Source organism: Silurus aristotelis (genome assembly GCF_946808225.1).
Source record: "Silurus aristotelis genome assembly, chromosome: 25".
Lineage (NCBI taxonomy): Eukaryota > Metazoa > Chordata > Actinopteri > Siluriformes > Siluridae > Silurus > Silurus aristotelis.
The window spans coordinates 7,911,013-7,926,138 of record NC_139598.1 but is presented as its reverse complement, the minus strand read 5'-3'; the positions used below and the strand labels follow the sequence as shown (position 1 = coordinate 7,926,138).

The following is a 15,126-nucleotide window of genomic DNA, read 5'->3' as shown; positions in this document are numbered from 1 at the left end:
CTTTGGCAAGGAAAAACTTCCTTAGATAATTGAGGAAGAAACATTGAGAGGAACCAGACTCAAAAGTGGAACCCATCCTCATTCGGGTGATTTTAAAAGTATGATTATAAATCTTAAAAATAATACAAAACACCGGAGAGTGAGAACTAACATGAGCCCCGAAATGTAAGATTGTTAGCAATGTCCTTTCTACAGTCTTATACAGTCAGTAGGCATTATGGAACAAGGAGCTACTAAGCAACTCATAAAATAGCTCAACATTTGAGATCATCATAGATCCAACACCAGCTCCTCTACATGAAGGGAAATTCAAATAGCGCTGGTACATCTCTAGATGGTTTGGGATGTTTGCAGGGTCAGCAGCTACTTCTTTGAAGGTCTATAATCTTCATGAGGTAGGATGTGACTGGACCTTAGGATGCCTGTGTCTTTGTGTGTGTGCTGTATGTGTTTATTCTGTATAAAAGAAATTAAAAGATGTAGGGTCCTGGACCTTTTTTATTTATTTATTTATTTATTTATTTTTACAAAAAAATTACAAAATATGCTTCCATTACAGTGATTTGTAATAGTAGAGACAAATTTCTTGCCAGCTTATCCTTAAAACAAACTGTAAAATTTCAGAATTCTTTTATAAGTACATTTGTATTTCTTTAGGGCATTTAGAGATGCCCTAATCCACAGAGATTTACAAAAGTAATAAATATACCATGTTTCTATTTCAGGAACTAAGAATAAAATCCCATAGTACCCACCACCATTCTTGACTGTAGGCAAGACACAATTTATTTGGTTCTTCTCACCAGAGTGTCATCACACATGCTGGACACCATCTGAGCCAAACAAGTTTATCTTAGTCTCATCAGGCCACAGGGCATGGTTCCAGTAATTCATGCTCTTGGACAGGCTGTCTTCAGCAAACTGTTTGCAGGCTTTCTTGTGAACCAGCTTCAGTAGAGGCTTCCTTCTGGGATGACGGCCATGCAAACCGACTTGTTGCAGTGAACGGTGTATGGTCTGTGTACTGACAAGCGGACCTTGTGCTTCTGCAACGCCTAAAGCATCTGTGTTTTGAAGCAGCTACTGCACCTGATGCACAGCACGAGGACTCAACTTCTTTGATCAACCAAGATGTTAGCAATCTTCTTATAGCCTCGGCCATCTTTTTGGAGAGCAACGATTCTAATTCTCAAATCCTCAGAGAGTTCTTTGCCATGAAGTGCCATGTTGAACATCCAGTGGTCAGTATGAGAGAATTGTACTCAATTGTACTGTATGTTCCTGTCAAACCGACATAAACTTGCACATGATGAATAGGACATGGCTTTACATGATCTAAAAGATTTCTTACAAATTTATTCTAGAACAGAGTAAGATCATATATGATAATTTTAAAAAAATTTTACCAGCATATAAAAGAAAATTGTCCTATTTTGCTTATAAGAGGACATGGGTCTAAAAAGCTGTTCTCCTATTGGTGACTTTAAGACTACTTTAATTATTGAGGTGAAAATCTGTAAACACATTCCTACTTACCTATCAAATATTCTTCATACTATTTTATGTCATGTATATATGGTATATGTATATACTGTATATCTGACATCTGCATAGGTTATCTATTGTGACATCTAAATGGTTTTACCTAGAGCACTTTATTAAGAAAACTATACTAATACTGGCATGGAAACAATTCTCTGTGGCATTGGTTCCACAAAATGTTGGAAACATTTCTTTTAGATGCTGGTCCTGTAAATAAATAAAAATACACTGTATAAAAAGCCATTAGATGGGTAAACTGTAGATATGCAGTGATGCACATGGTTAGCAACAAAACTGAAATAGGTTGTTTGCATGCAAATGATGTCTGATTGTAATGAATGCCACCAAAGTGTATTACTAAAACATTCCTCTCATCATTACATCACCTCCACCAGTCTGAACTGTTAACCCAAGGCAGGGTGAGTCCATGGGTTCATGCTTTTGGTGCTAAATTATGATCCTACCATTTGTGTTCCTCAGCAGAAATTTAGATTCAACCAGGCTCGCTATTTTTGCAATCTTCAACTGTTCAGTCTTGGTGGGTCTGTGCCCACTGCAACCTCAGTGTTTTGTACCTGGCTGACAGAAGTGGTCTCTGACATGGTCTTTTGCTAATTAAGTCCATTAACCTACAGGTTTAATGTGTTGTGGATTCTAAGATGCCATTCTGCCCACCACAATTGCATAAAATGCTTATCTGAGTAGACTGTCAGTTCATATGAACCAGTCTGTCTATTCTCCATTGACCTCACTCATCAACAAAGCATTTCCATTGACTGAATGTTTTCTCTCTATTGCACCATCCTAAGTAAACTCTAGAGACCAGCAGTTATAGATATTCTCAAACCAGCCCATCTGGAACCAACAATCATGTCATCGTCAAGATCACAGTTTGCTACCATGCTGATACACTATATGGACAAACGTATTGGAACATCTGACATTCCCAGCCATATGTGGTTCTTTCCGAAACTATTATCACAAAGCTGAAGGCACACAAATGTATAGGGTGTCTTTGGATGCAATAGCATGAAAACCTGTTCTAGTGTGACAATGCCCCTGTGCGCAAAGTAAACTCCATGAAAATATGCTTTGTATGGGTTGGAGTGAAAGATTTCCTGCTATAGAGCTCTGACCCCAACACCTTTGGGATAAATTGGAACACTGACTGCACCCCAGGCCTCCTCACATCAGGTATGCCAGTACCTGACTTTACTAACAGCCTTGTGTCTAAATCAACACACATCTCTACAAACACTCCAAAGTGTAATATCTTCCCAGAAGATTGAGGGGAATTATAAGAGCAAATTGGGACTAAATGTGTAATACAGTGCTCAAAAAGCCCGTACCAAACGTATGACCAGGTGCAAAATTTGAAATTAACATTACCTCAAGCTCTTGACCTTCATTTTCTTGATTTAATACTTTACACTGCTGCTACATGATTGACTGATTTGACAATTGAATAAAACATTTTTTTAAAGGTGTTCGGTAAGTGCATTACTAAAAATTTTAAACAGGTTCATGAGATATACAAGGTCAAAAGGTTGGCACATAAACGTGTTGTGCTGACACAACTGATGACAAGGAATCATGCATAAAGGACTGATTAATAAATAACTAATCATATATAAATTTTAGCTTTTGCTCTATTTGTATTTGAACTATGTAATTTCAATTAAAAGAATTTTGTTTGATAAAGAAAAACAAGGTAGGAACACATTTTGCATTTTGACATGGTATTTGCCAGAAGATGTGTGCTCGGCCTTGCAGCAAAAGAGAGATTAGCGTTCCTGTAAAACCAAATCCATGGAACAACCCCTGCTGAGCAGGACTCTAAACATTTAGCAAGAGGACATTTATCACAGCCCCTACCCCCATCTTAATTAGACATGGAATGAGAGAAAGAAAGGCAGGCTCACACAATCACAGTAATTGGCTGCACTGCAATAATTGATATTGAGATGTTTCATTGTGACTCGACTCATTCGCTTGTGTGAATGTATGTATGCCGAGTCTCTTTCATTAAGCTATCACCTAGACAGAGCCATTACAAGCGCTATTACAAGAATAAGTATTGGATTTTTTTTTGGAGATGGGAGGGAGAAAGTAATTTCTTCCAAAGAAAATGGTTGATAAGTAAGAAAGAAGCTGAAATTGGTTTGCCCTTTTAGTGTAGCAAATTATAATGGCAAGCAGTGTTTGGTATGTGAGCAGATATCTACTCAGGACATGGTTGAGAAATCACTCTGTAACCCCCGCTAATGCCGAATCACATGAATGGAATTTTTTCAAATAAGTTAAAGGAATAATATAAAATATGAAAATTCTGCATGCTAGGTCTTTTGTAATTTTTTTAAGCATGAGGCATCTTTTTATTTTTGCTGTAATACTGCATACTTTCAGAATATGCATGTGAACAGGAAAATACTGTATAATTAAAAAGTTGCATCATACTGTGGAGATGATAGTGGACTTTAGGAAACACCCTTCAACACCACTTCCCCTCACAATATCCAACATCCCTGTGTCATCTGTGGAAAACTTCAAGTTTCTGGGCACTACCATTTCCCAAGACCTGAAATGGGAATGCAACATAAACTCGATTCTGAAAAAGGCCCAGCAGAGGATGTACTTTCTATGCCAGCTAAGGAAGTACAGTCTGCCACAGGAGCTGTTGATGCAGTTCTACACTGCAGTCATTGAATCTGTCCTGTGCTCATCAATCACCATCTGGTTTGGAGCAGCAACAAAACAGACTGCAGAAAACTGTTAAAACAGCAGAAAAAATCATTGGTGTTCCTCTGCCCACTCTCCAGGACTTGTACCAAACAAGAACCAGAAACCGGGCAGAAAAAATCATTAATGACCCTTCACACCCTGGTCACAACATCTTCCAGCTCCTCCCTTCTGGCAGGCGCTACAGAACTTTGTTTACCAAAACTGCCAGGCACAGGAACAGTTTCTTTCCCCAAGCAATCAGCCTCACTAACAACTGACCATAATTATATTCCCTGCTCATATTTATAAGTACTGCACAGAACTGTCAGTCATCACATCATCTGTATATGTTGCACACACTATGGCTGCTATATACTGTACAAAGTTTTATAGTAACTCTCTAATCATACCTGACACACAATACTGTCATTTGCACTACCATGCACTCTCACACTTTATATACATTATTGATTTGAATCCCTATTTATTACCCACACTGTCTATACTGTCTCACATTGTCTGTATTGTCTGTATTGTCTTGTATTGTCTTGTATAGTCTGTTTTTGTCTTGTCTTGTCTGTTTTGTCATGTATAGGTTTTATTTATGTCTGTACTTTTGAGACTCACTAACAGCTGGAACCAAATTCCTTGTGTGTGTCAACACACTTGGCCAATAAACCTGATTCTGATTCTGATTCTGATACTGTGGGAAGAGGTGGCTCAGTGGCTTTCTGCTGGATCCTTGTGCAAGGCCCTTAATTCTCAAATCGCTCGAGATAAGTGCATCTGTCAAATGCCGTAAATGTTGGATTTGCATTATCTGAATCGGATGATTGACCCTCACCCGCACTGAAACCCCCCAAAACAGACTGTTCTTTGAATACTGGGGTCCAAATATCTGAAACATTATTTGTAGACATTAAGGTATCACCTTACAATACGGGTACATGTTTTATCATCTGAATTATAAGTTTGTTTACTATAATCATCACTAGGTTACGTATGTAACCCTAGTTCCCTGAGGGAACGAGAGCTCAGTCGAAAATGCTTTGGAAACGCCTTGCGTTGTTCACGCTTTGAATCACGTGTAAAATCTGGCCAATAGGCCGTCGTGACATCATTGGTGGGCCAGGAAGCTACTAAATGGAAGTGGCTTTGATGTCAAGGTCATAGAACCTGACAAAGGTCAGCGGGTTCGGACCAGCCCGCAGCGTTACAAATGTCCTGGAGTGGCACTCCAGCGGACCAGGCCATGGAGGCCGCCATACCTCGGGTGAAATAAGCCTTAACTCAGAAAGGAGTGGGAAGACCAGAAGACTCATAACACAGACAAATGGCATCCACAATCCATCTACTGAGCATCTGCTTATTACCGGGGAAACCTTTCCTGTGAGGGCCATAGCAGATGAACAGCTGCTCCAACTTCCTCCATAGACTCGTGCTTTTCCTGGTTATGGGCTAGGAAAAGAGGAGGGCAGAATGCCTGCAAAACAACAGGTCGTGAGGGAGCAGCAGGCACCTTAGGCACATACCCCGGTTTGGGGTAAAGAATAGCACTGGCCATGCCAGGGGCAAACTCTAGAAGAGACGGAGCCACGGAAAGAGCCTATAGGTCCTAACCCTCTTAAAGGAGGAGATTCACAGGAGAAAATTGGTCTTAACCGACAAATACCTAAGGGCCACCTCGACCAAAGGTTAGAAAGAGGGCTCAGATAAAGCCACCAGCACAATAGCCAAGTCCCAAACAGCCTCCGGGTGCCGCAAAGGAAATGTGTCATGTTTAAAAGCTGCGATAGCGGACATAAAACCTTCAGGGTTGATGGTGCCCCCCCTGCGGCAAACTGTTCCTGCAGGAACTCCAGAACTGAACCAACCGGGCAGTTAACTGTGTCCAACTGGTGGTGTTCACACCACGTGGTGAACAGATGCCATTTAGCAGCATAAAACCTCATCGTGGCGGTAGGTCTGGAATGGAAAATGGTTTCTACTACCTCAGTAGAGAGACCAGCTGCTAGGAACTGCCCCCCCAGGGGCTACAGCCACAGCTTCCATAACTCTGGGTGGGGGTGAACCAGGGTTCTCCTGGCCTGTGAGAGGAGATCCCTCCTGGGAAGAACAGCAGGTCTGTAAATCATGGTCTGCCTAGCCACCAGGAGGAGAAGAGCTCCTTTCTGGTGGATTCTCTTCAGAACTCCCTGGAGCAGAGCGAAAGGGGAAAAGGCGTACAGACGTAGCCTCGGTAACGTCTGCACCTCAAAGAGTGATCTCTGGGATCGGAGAGTGCGGATAACCATACTGCTACAGCACGGACGTCTCTCTCGACTCTCTCGAGAGCCGATTGAGCATGCACCACTCCCAAGCAAACAACGCAAAAGCAAAGCAAAGCTCATGTGCAACCCACTAACTCCCCGCCCCCCGTAATAAAACAGGGGGCAAGGAGGGACACACATGCAAAAGTTTGTTTGCTTTTTAGCCATGCTGCACAGATTTACACACAAATCAAAGTGTTTTCGACACAGCTCAAGTTCCTGAAAAGAAACTAATGAATCAAATACCCAGACTATTCAGGTCCTAATATAGTACAAATCATAGATACAACTGGAGTCATGAAGATCTATGTGTAATATTGCCACCTAACTATGTAAGCACTTTCATTGTAAACATACACAAACTAAGAGTTTAACACTAAGTCTTTAGTAAAGGGTAGCAAACAGAAAAAAACTATTTCAGGGTCAGCCAACTGACAGAGCAATGGGGCAAGGGCAAAAACACAGTCAAATAAACAGTCCAGGGTCAGAACAGAGTCAAAATAAGCATTGTAGGGCTTATCAAAAACACAATCCAAAAACAAGTCGAATGTCCAAACCAGAAACAGGACAGAAGCAGAAATCAAGGACAAGCAGGGATCAGGGACAGGATCAGGGAACAGGAGCAGGATCAGGAAACAGGATCAGAACAGGCAGGGTGGAAAGAATAATCTCAGTGATTTAGGCAAGATGGCCGCCGACCCAGGAAGCACGCACCGCAAAACCGGAAGATCCTGACAGTAAGACCTACAACTTAAGCAAAAGAAACACTTGAATATAAAATACAGTGTAATAAATTTCAAGGAGTACAACATTTTAAATGAATTAGAATGTTTTACATAGTGGTGTTCCTGATGTACGCAGTGGTGTTCCTGACTTTCATAGCTTGTCTGAGGACAGTTTATTTACAGGGAGAGTAGAACTTTTATGTAAAAGTGGGTACTAAAGTTATACTAATTTACCAATAAATTAAATAAAATTAACAATTATTATATAGATCCCCTTTTCTGACCTCCTTTTCCTGCATCTTACCACTCTAGCTCTATTTGGTCCAAACACAGCCCAAGGTTCCTGCACTTTACCTTCATTCACATCTATTTTAAATGGGCATTACTGCATGTGGAATTGATAGTAGGTTTATAATGTGTAGCTCCAAAATCAAACAATTAGTTTATTATTATTAACAACTCCAAATATAATCGTGACATACATTTTCATTAACAGATCATGAGCTGTAATGTTTTATTTTAGTAAACCAGTAATACATGTTACATTATTATCAGAAATGTTACTAATCAGACTACAAAAAGGGGTGTATTATTTAAATCAATACAATAACCAAAAATAACAGTTAAAAGGTTACTCAAAAACACAAATCAACCAGCTTTTAGCATGGCATTTATTAAACAGTGAAAAAGTATTCATTGACAGCTTTATAGAACACAGATAACGTTCCTCCCAAGAGTAAGTAAATATTAGGGATGAAGTCCAAACCTTTGTGGAGACTATTTTTATTTTATTTGGGAGATTTTATTTATTTTATTTAAAACAATGGCAAAATTGGAAGATAATTAAGTTAACTAAGTTAATTAATGTAATCAACTTTATATAACTGTTCCACATGAACTTTATAACTATATAAATATAAATATATATTTATATAGTTTTGCAATATAAATATTATTGAAAGTTTTTATGTTGTTTCTTTGGTTTTATTACCAGAATTCATTGAAGTTCATATACAAAACAATTCTGCAAAAACCTGAATGTAAAGTTTATTTCCAACCTTAAATATTTATTTAAATAAATATTTAAAAGTTGCAGAATTTGGTGTGTGTGTGTGTGTGTGTGTGTGTGTGTGTGTGTGTGTGTGTGTGTGTGTGTGTGTGTGTGTGTGTGTGTGTGTGTGTGTGTGTGTAAAACCAGAACACCTAACAAAATCCCACAAATAGATGTGCTTTGGTATAAGGAATAAATTGTGTACATTAAAAACATAAAGTGTTTATGTACAAAACAATAAAAAATGAATAAAGTGCCCCTATTAATAAAACATTTTATAAAAGCAAATTAAGTGGCCCCATGTACAGATCAGTTTTATTTAAAATATTATATATTATATATATATATATATATATATATATATATATATATATATATATATATATATATATATATATATATATATATATATTTGCACTAACAGTTTTATTTAAAAAAAAAGAAAAGAAGAAAAGCTTATGTATAAAAAAACCTATATTTGTCAGTTTTGACAATTTGATTACTGTAAATAGTGACCTAAAAATAGTGTGGAAACTTTAAATTTAAATAGTTACGTTAAATTTTTAACACTTGCCATCTTTGTTTTTCATCATTTTAAAGCATTCTGTTTCTTCACATTTTTCAATTAAAAGGTCTGCAACGTTTTATTATATTTGTATAGAGTTTATTTTGTAGTTAAATACAATGCCCTGTGCATTTATTCTGTATTTCTGTACTGCATTGAACTTCTATTGACCTCTTTTTCTGCTTTACTGTTCATACACTACAATAGGTGTTAGAGTTAGTTTTATAATACATACATATGATTGTAACAATACAAATGATTGTATAAAACTTTCTGGTCTTCTTAAATTATAAAACCCCTCCCAGTTAATCTTCTATGTAATACTGTAAATAACCCACTCTTTGCTCTTAAAATAATTTTGATTTTAGGTCATGGGCATTTCCTCCCACCTGTTAAGATCCTCGTGCTGAATAGTGGACACTAAGAGGATTCTGGGAGTCTGATGATCTGCCGTGGGCAGTGTTGACCTTGTTCTGGGCTCCATATGAGAACACTGACTCTCTCCCCCGCTGCGGAGGCAGACAGCCTGCTTGGCTTTCCATCTTTTACTTCTTTCTCAGAGTCCTATACTCTCTCATTGCTTGTCCCTCTTTCCTGCTTTCTTTTTTCTTATCCTTTTCTATGCTTTTCTTTACTTGTTTACTCCTTCCTAAGTCTCATGTACTCTGCCCCTCTCCCCTGTTATATTGTGCTCTGCTCTCTTCTCTTCTCTTCTCTTCTCTTCTCTTCTCTTCTCTTCTCTTCTCTTCTCTTCTCTTCTCTTCTCTTCTCTTCTCTTCTCTTCTCTTCTCTTCTCTTCTCTGGAGAGTTGATCTACTTCTACATTTTCCCTTTCCTCTCATGTTCTCTTTTGTGCAAAATTGTCCTAAATCTCTTTCTCTTCTTTTCTCTTCTAATATACACCTCTTATCACCTCTCTATTTCAATTTTCTCCCTTCATCCTTATTATTATTTTTCTCTTTTTTCCTATCCTAGTCTAAATTGGCATTTCAGATGTTCAGAGATGGACAAACGTCAGCAATGGTGTGTGTGTGTGTGTGTGTGTGTGTGTGTGTGTGTGTGTGTGTGTGTGTGTGTGTAGTGGAATGCATTTATCTGCAGACACATTATGTCTCAGACTTAACTTGGACTTAATACAAATTCTCCAAACCATTTGTTAAATCCGTCTTTTTTTTTTTTTTTTTACAAAAGATTCATCCACTCTAATTGCTGAATTCTCAGTCACTCGCACATTTCACACTGTAATACACATGATGCAAAACAGTTTAACACAACTGGTTGAATTACATGGAAAAATCACATAAATGCATTTTTGTAGACAAAGCAAGTTTGCTCTGGTGAAGAGGGCCAATACCATACAGCTTTTCTGATTTGTGCAGCTATAAGTAAATGTGTGGTTCTGCACCAACAGTGAAACCCTGAGGTCATGTTTTGTTCAAATATGAGCAGCAGGATCATAAGCAGGCAGTGCATCCTGTCCTTGTTGTAGTTTGGAACAATGCTACCTTGTGTCTGGATAGTTGAGTGGTTGAACATAAACCAATATTTAATAAATGTTTGCCTTCCTCCACAAAGCACTTTCCCCAACCCAACAGTAGAGTTATTCTTTGTGTGGCCATGAAAGGTCTATGTCTTACTATGGAAAAGTTCTTACAGATGATGGAATTGGCCCGTGGTGACATACTGTAGGTGTTGATTGTTTTCAAGGATGGATCTTGCACAGCAAAAGGTATTTAACTGTTGCCTGGCAAGGGACAACACTGCTTGTGAACTGGAACATTTCTGAGAGTTCTGTATTGTGCAAAGTTTTTTTTTTTTTTTAGCTTTTACCATTGGATTAGTGTATCTTCACAGTATGCAAGTGCTGAATATGCAAACATACTGTATTACTAAATAACTAAATGCACTGGATACTGTGTTCTCCCTTTTTTTGATGTAGTGTCTAATGAATTCTGTGTAGTGTATATATATATATATATATATTGTCTGTTGTCTGGTTGTGTGTATGAACTGAAAGCACTGTTTGATTTTGAGCACAGATTAAATGGTTTTGAAGCGACTGTCTGATATTACCAGAAGAAGTCAGAAGTTTTGTTAATGTATTTTGGTGTAATGTTGTGTTTAAAGTTGTGATAGTTAGTGAAAAGTACACATTACAGTTGTCATGTTGGTTTACTGGGGGGGGGGCGGGGGATTTGGTGCAGTTGACCTTGATTTAGTATCTTGTGGCCTCATCATATGCACAGATCTATTTGTTGGCATGTGATCAATAGAAAAAACGAGATCAGATACAGCCCCACCCCTAGTTTCACATTTCTGCCAATGTAGTTCTAGTTCTAGTAACATAAAAATAACAGGAAGGGCTATTTTATAAGCTGTCAAATAATGAGAGTGGAATGAATATTAGCAAATAATACAGTTTTGTTGTGAATATTATGATTATTAAAACTAATATTTTTACATTGTTATCTTCTCATTTATATTCAATTATCTAAAAATTGATGAGGAACACCTGTACACTTTATCTATGCAATCATATAATCAGTCATTGTGGAAAAAAAGCAATCAGTAATTTAGAATTTTGCATAAATGATGGTCCCAGGCAGGCTGGTTTGTTTATTTCTATAATTGCAGAGCCCCTGGGATTTTTATGCACAGTAGCCATCAGAGTATTAACTGAAAAAATCCTCCAGTGATCATCAGTTCTGTATGATGGAAACAATGAGAGAAGTCAACAGAGAATACCTAGACTGTTTAAAGCTAACATAAAAACTTCAGTATTGCAGATAACCACTCTGCACAATTGTTTTGAGAAGAAAGGCATCTCAAGAATCACAACAAAGTTGAACTATTATTTTGACATTGAGTTTCAACAAACAGAATACCCTCTAAATTTATTGTGTTTAAAGGCAGTGATCTAGACATAACGGAAACATCTCATCTTTTATACCACTCAAGGAAAATCTGGTAACCTCAGGGAAATGAATGACACACAGGTAATTCTTATTAATTTGAATGGGCCAGAAAATCAATTTAAGCACCTGTGTAACCCTGAATAGGAGTAACTTTCCCTGCGGAAATATAGAATTTTTTTAATATTAATTTGTCAATTCTCCATACAGCCCTTACTGTGTAGTGACAAGACATTGTGTGTTTCCCCTGTAGTCTTTATTACCACCGCACACGTCCTCCCTTTATACTGTATCATTTTATTCTTAAAAAATTCTAAATAACAGTCTTCAGTCTCTGCTCATACTTTGGCATATAGGTGGATAAGATAAGCTCTTTTGGACTTAAAGTTATATAGCATTGGAGGTGTGCTGACAGAATCGTAAAAATGTTGGACAAAAATAATGAGATCCTGTCTCTCAGTGGAGATTGTTTCAGTCATTGTGTACTGTTACAGTGTACTGTTGGCAGTGGTCTTTAAAGTGGAATGTATTGCTTAAATAAATAAATAAATAAATAAATAAATAAATAAATAAATAAATAAATAAATAAAATGGAATGATAGCTGGAGCTCAGCACGCGACGAATCAGGGAACAAGTGCAAGATTTGAGCTAAGAGAATTGAGGAGTGCAAGCCTAATGTTATGTGTTTAATAATTTAAAATACCATTAATGAAAATTCACAGATCAGAGAATTGGGAATTTCACAATGAAAGGATATGTCTGATTATGTGTGCATGTGTGATTTATTTAAAGGGGAGAGCAGTTCTCTTCTTTTACAACGGTTGCTGGATTATTATTGGCTCAGAGGATATACTTCAGTCTTTCTGGTGCTCAGTTCTTCACAGTCAGAAAAAAAACAAGTCTAAAATTTCAGGATTTCTCCAAATAATTTGTTTTTGTTTTAAATAATATTTACACACTCAGTGAAATATGACAGTTTTTTATGTAAAAGCATTAGACTTTAGAGTAGAAACAGATATAGATACAGTAGCCATTGCTAAATTTTTTAGATGTCATAGCAGCTTATTGCATCTATTTACTGCACCAGTTTGTATGTGCATGCTTGGGATTTATAGTTTGTCAGCACTTTTCCTGGTGTCGGCCCTGTCAGCACATTTACATGTCTTAGGCCTTGAGTGTTTTTCACTGGCCAGGCGTGTCAAATTGTTAGCGCTGACTGGCACATCATGCCAGTATAATCATAGCCTGGCTGTATTCCCAGAGTGTTAGGAAGAGGGACTTCAAGTGTCACAGGGTCTTTTATTTGTCCACTCCAGCAAGTTGTAAGACCTCCATATTTGGTATATGTAAAGATTGCTCTCCTGGCTTTTTAAAAAACATGGAAGAGCATGTGTGAGTATACTTAAAAAAAGTATACTAAAAACATACTTAAGCAATAAAGTATGAGTATCAGTGTATCGACAGGGGTGTCAAACTAACATTCCTGAACTAACAAAAACCAGGGCCAATAGACCATTAACCGTGGCAAGAATATTCTTTTCATGTTAAAACTAAATAGCGCTTAATTTAAGTAATATAGCATTTAGAGATATGATAGAAATATGCTGAATTAAATCATAACATACTGGGATCTGTACATTTAAAATGTATGCACTCATGCTTTCTGGGTAGTAGCCAGACAGTTTCAGAAGTAGTGGTGGTGTGCAATCTGCCATCATCCAATCTTGCCATATTAATCAGTTTGGTAGGTGTGGGAAATAAAATACATTTATGACAGACAGAAAACGATGAAAATAACATGCCAGTATAGCAGTTCTGCCCATCCTTTTTTTCCACACTCCACGTTGATATTTGTAGATAGTAGAAAGTGTTTCAAACCTGAAATCCTCCCTCTAGCTAATGTTGGAGATAGCAGTATTTCAAACAAATTAAACCAGAAAAAAAAGGATAAAGAATCACAAACTTTCAAACTGCTGCACTGAATGGTATGGGAAAGTGGAATGCCTTATATCACCAGTCACTTTATTTAGAGATCCAGAACATCTGCACATATAATCAGGCAACCATGTTCTAGCAGTCCATAAAACCATTAAGGTAGCAGTGGTGAGGAGGGGCCAGCAAGGCCTTCTTTTCTGGCCTAATTTCTTTTAGAATCACTGATTTAAAATTATTTATCTGACTTGAAATTATTCCTAATAGTCTATTTGCTTCATTTCGAGGCTTTTCTCTCAGGTGTGTTGCTTCAAGTAATGTAAGTTTCTGTTTGAGTACTGGAAGATTGGGTGATTTTTGACCATATCATGGTTGTTGTTGCCAGACATGTTGGTTTAAGCTGATTCCTTGATTTAACAGTATTTCACTTATAAATGTTTTTAGAATGGAGTAGAACAAACAAGCAGATGAAAACTAGCGAGCAGCAGTTCTAAAGGTGGAAACATCTTCTTGGTGAAAGAGGTCAGAGGAGAATAGTTCAAGCTGACAGAATAGCTATGGTAACTTAAATAACCATTTTTTATAACTCTTTTGAGCAGAAAAGCAAACCTTGAGGCAGATAGGCTACAACAGCAGAACAACAGCAAAACTCTACATTTCTTTTCCAGAAAGTTTGTAACACAAACTGATCTGAACCTCCCAATCTACAGAAGATAATATGGCAGAAAGTTAAAAGTGGTGATATTATGCAAGACAATAGTAAAGCTGGCAACAGGTTGCAAAGATATAAGGCTCAGGTCACAATTTAAGTATGAAACATTTGACTCAATGAAGTAAACATTATAATGAAACACCAGGGAACTAACTTTATTTAATATTAAATATTCTATAGCTTATGTTTATTCAATTGAGCTAGGAAAAACATAATTATGATTGAAATTCAATTTATTGTAAAATAAACATTTATTGTAAAATAAACATTTAATGTGATGCTAGAAATAAAGGATTGGTAGTTCTTCTAGAGTCTGCTGTGTTGAACTTTTATTGCTCCAGCATGTGCTATATTGTCTAAAAATGAATATAACCTCAAGGGATCTGTGTGTGTGTGTGTGTGTGTGTGTGTGTGTGTGTGTGTGTGTGTGTGTGTGTGTGTGTGTGTGTGTGTGTGTGTGTGTGTGTGTGTGTGTTTGGGGGGGGTTACAGCAAGGGGATTCTTTAGACAAGCATGATGTGTGAGGGCACCATGAAAGGTCACGCTTGTCACAGCAATGACAAATCTGACCGAAGGGAGACAAATTTGATCCTAGCCACGCTTGATCATCCTCGATTGCACTAGAATGGAGGAGAAAAATGATCCTTAGGCATGGA

General features: G+C 37.5%; 1 protein-coding gene across 1 annotated transcript in view; it reads left to right on the top strand.

Moving 5' to 3' along the window:
- LOC310719842 (craniofacial development protein 2-like) overlaps positions 1-15,126 on the top strand; it is a 145,724-nt gene that overhangs the window by 80,655 nt on the left and 49,943 nt on the right. The gene's annotated exons all lie outside the window — the stretch shown is intronic.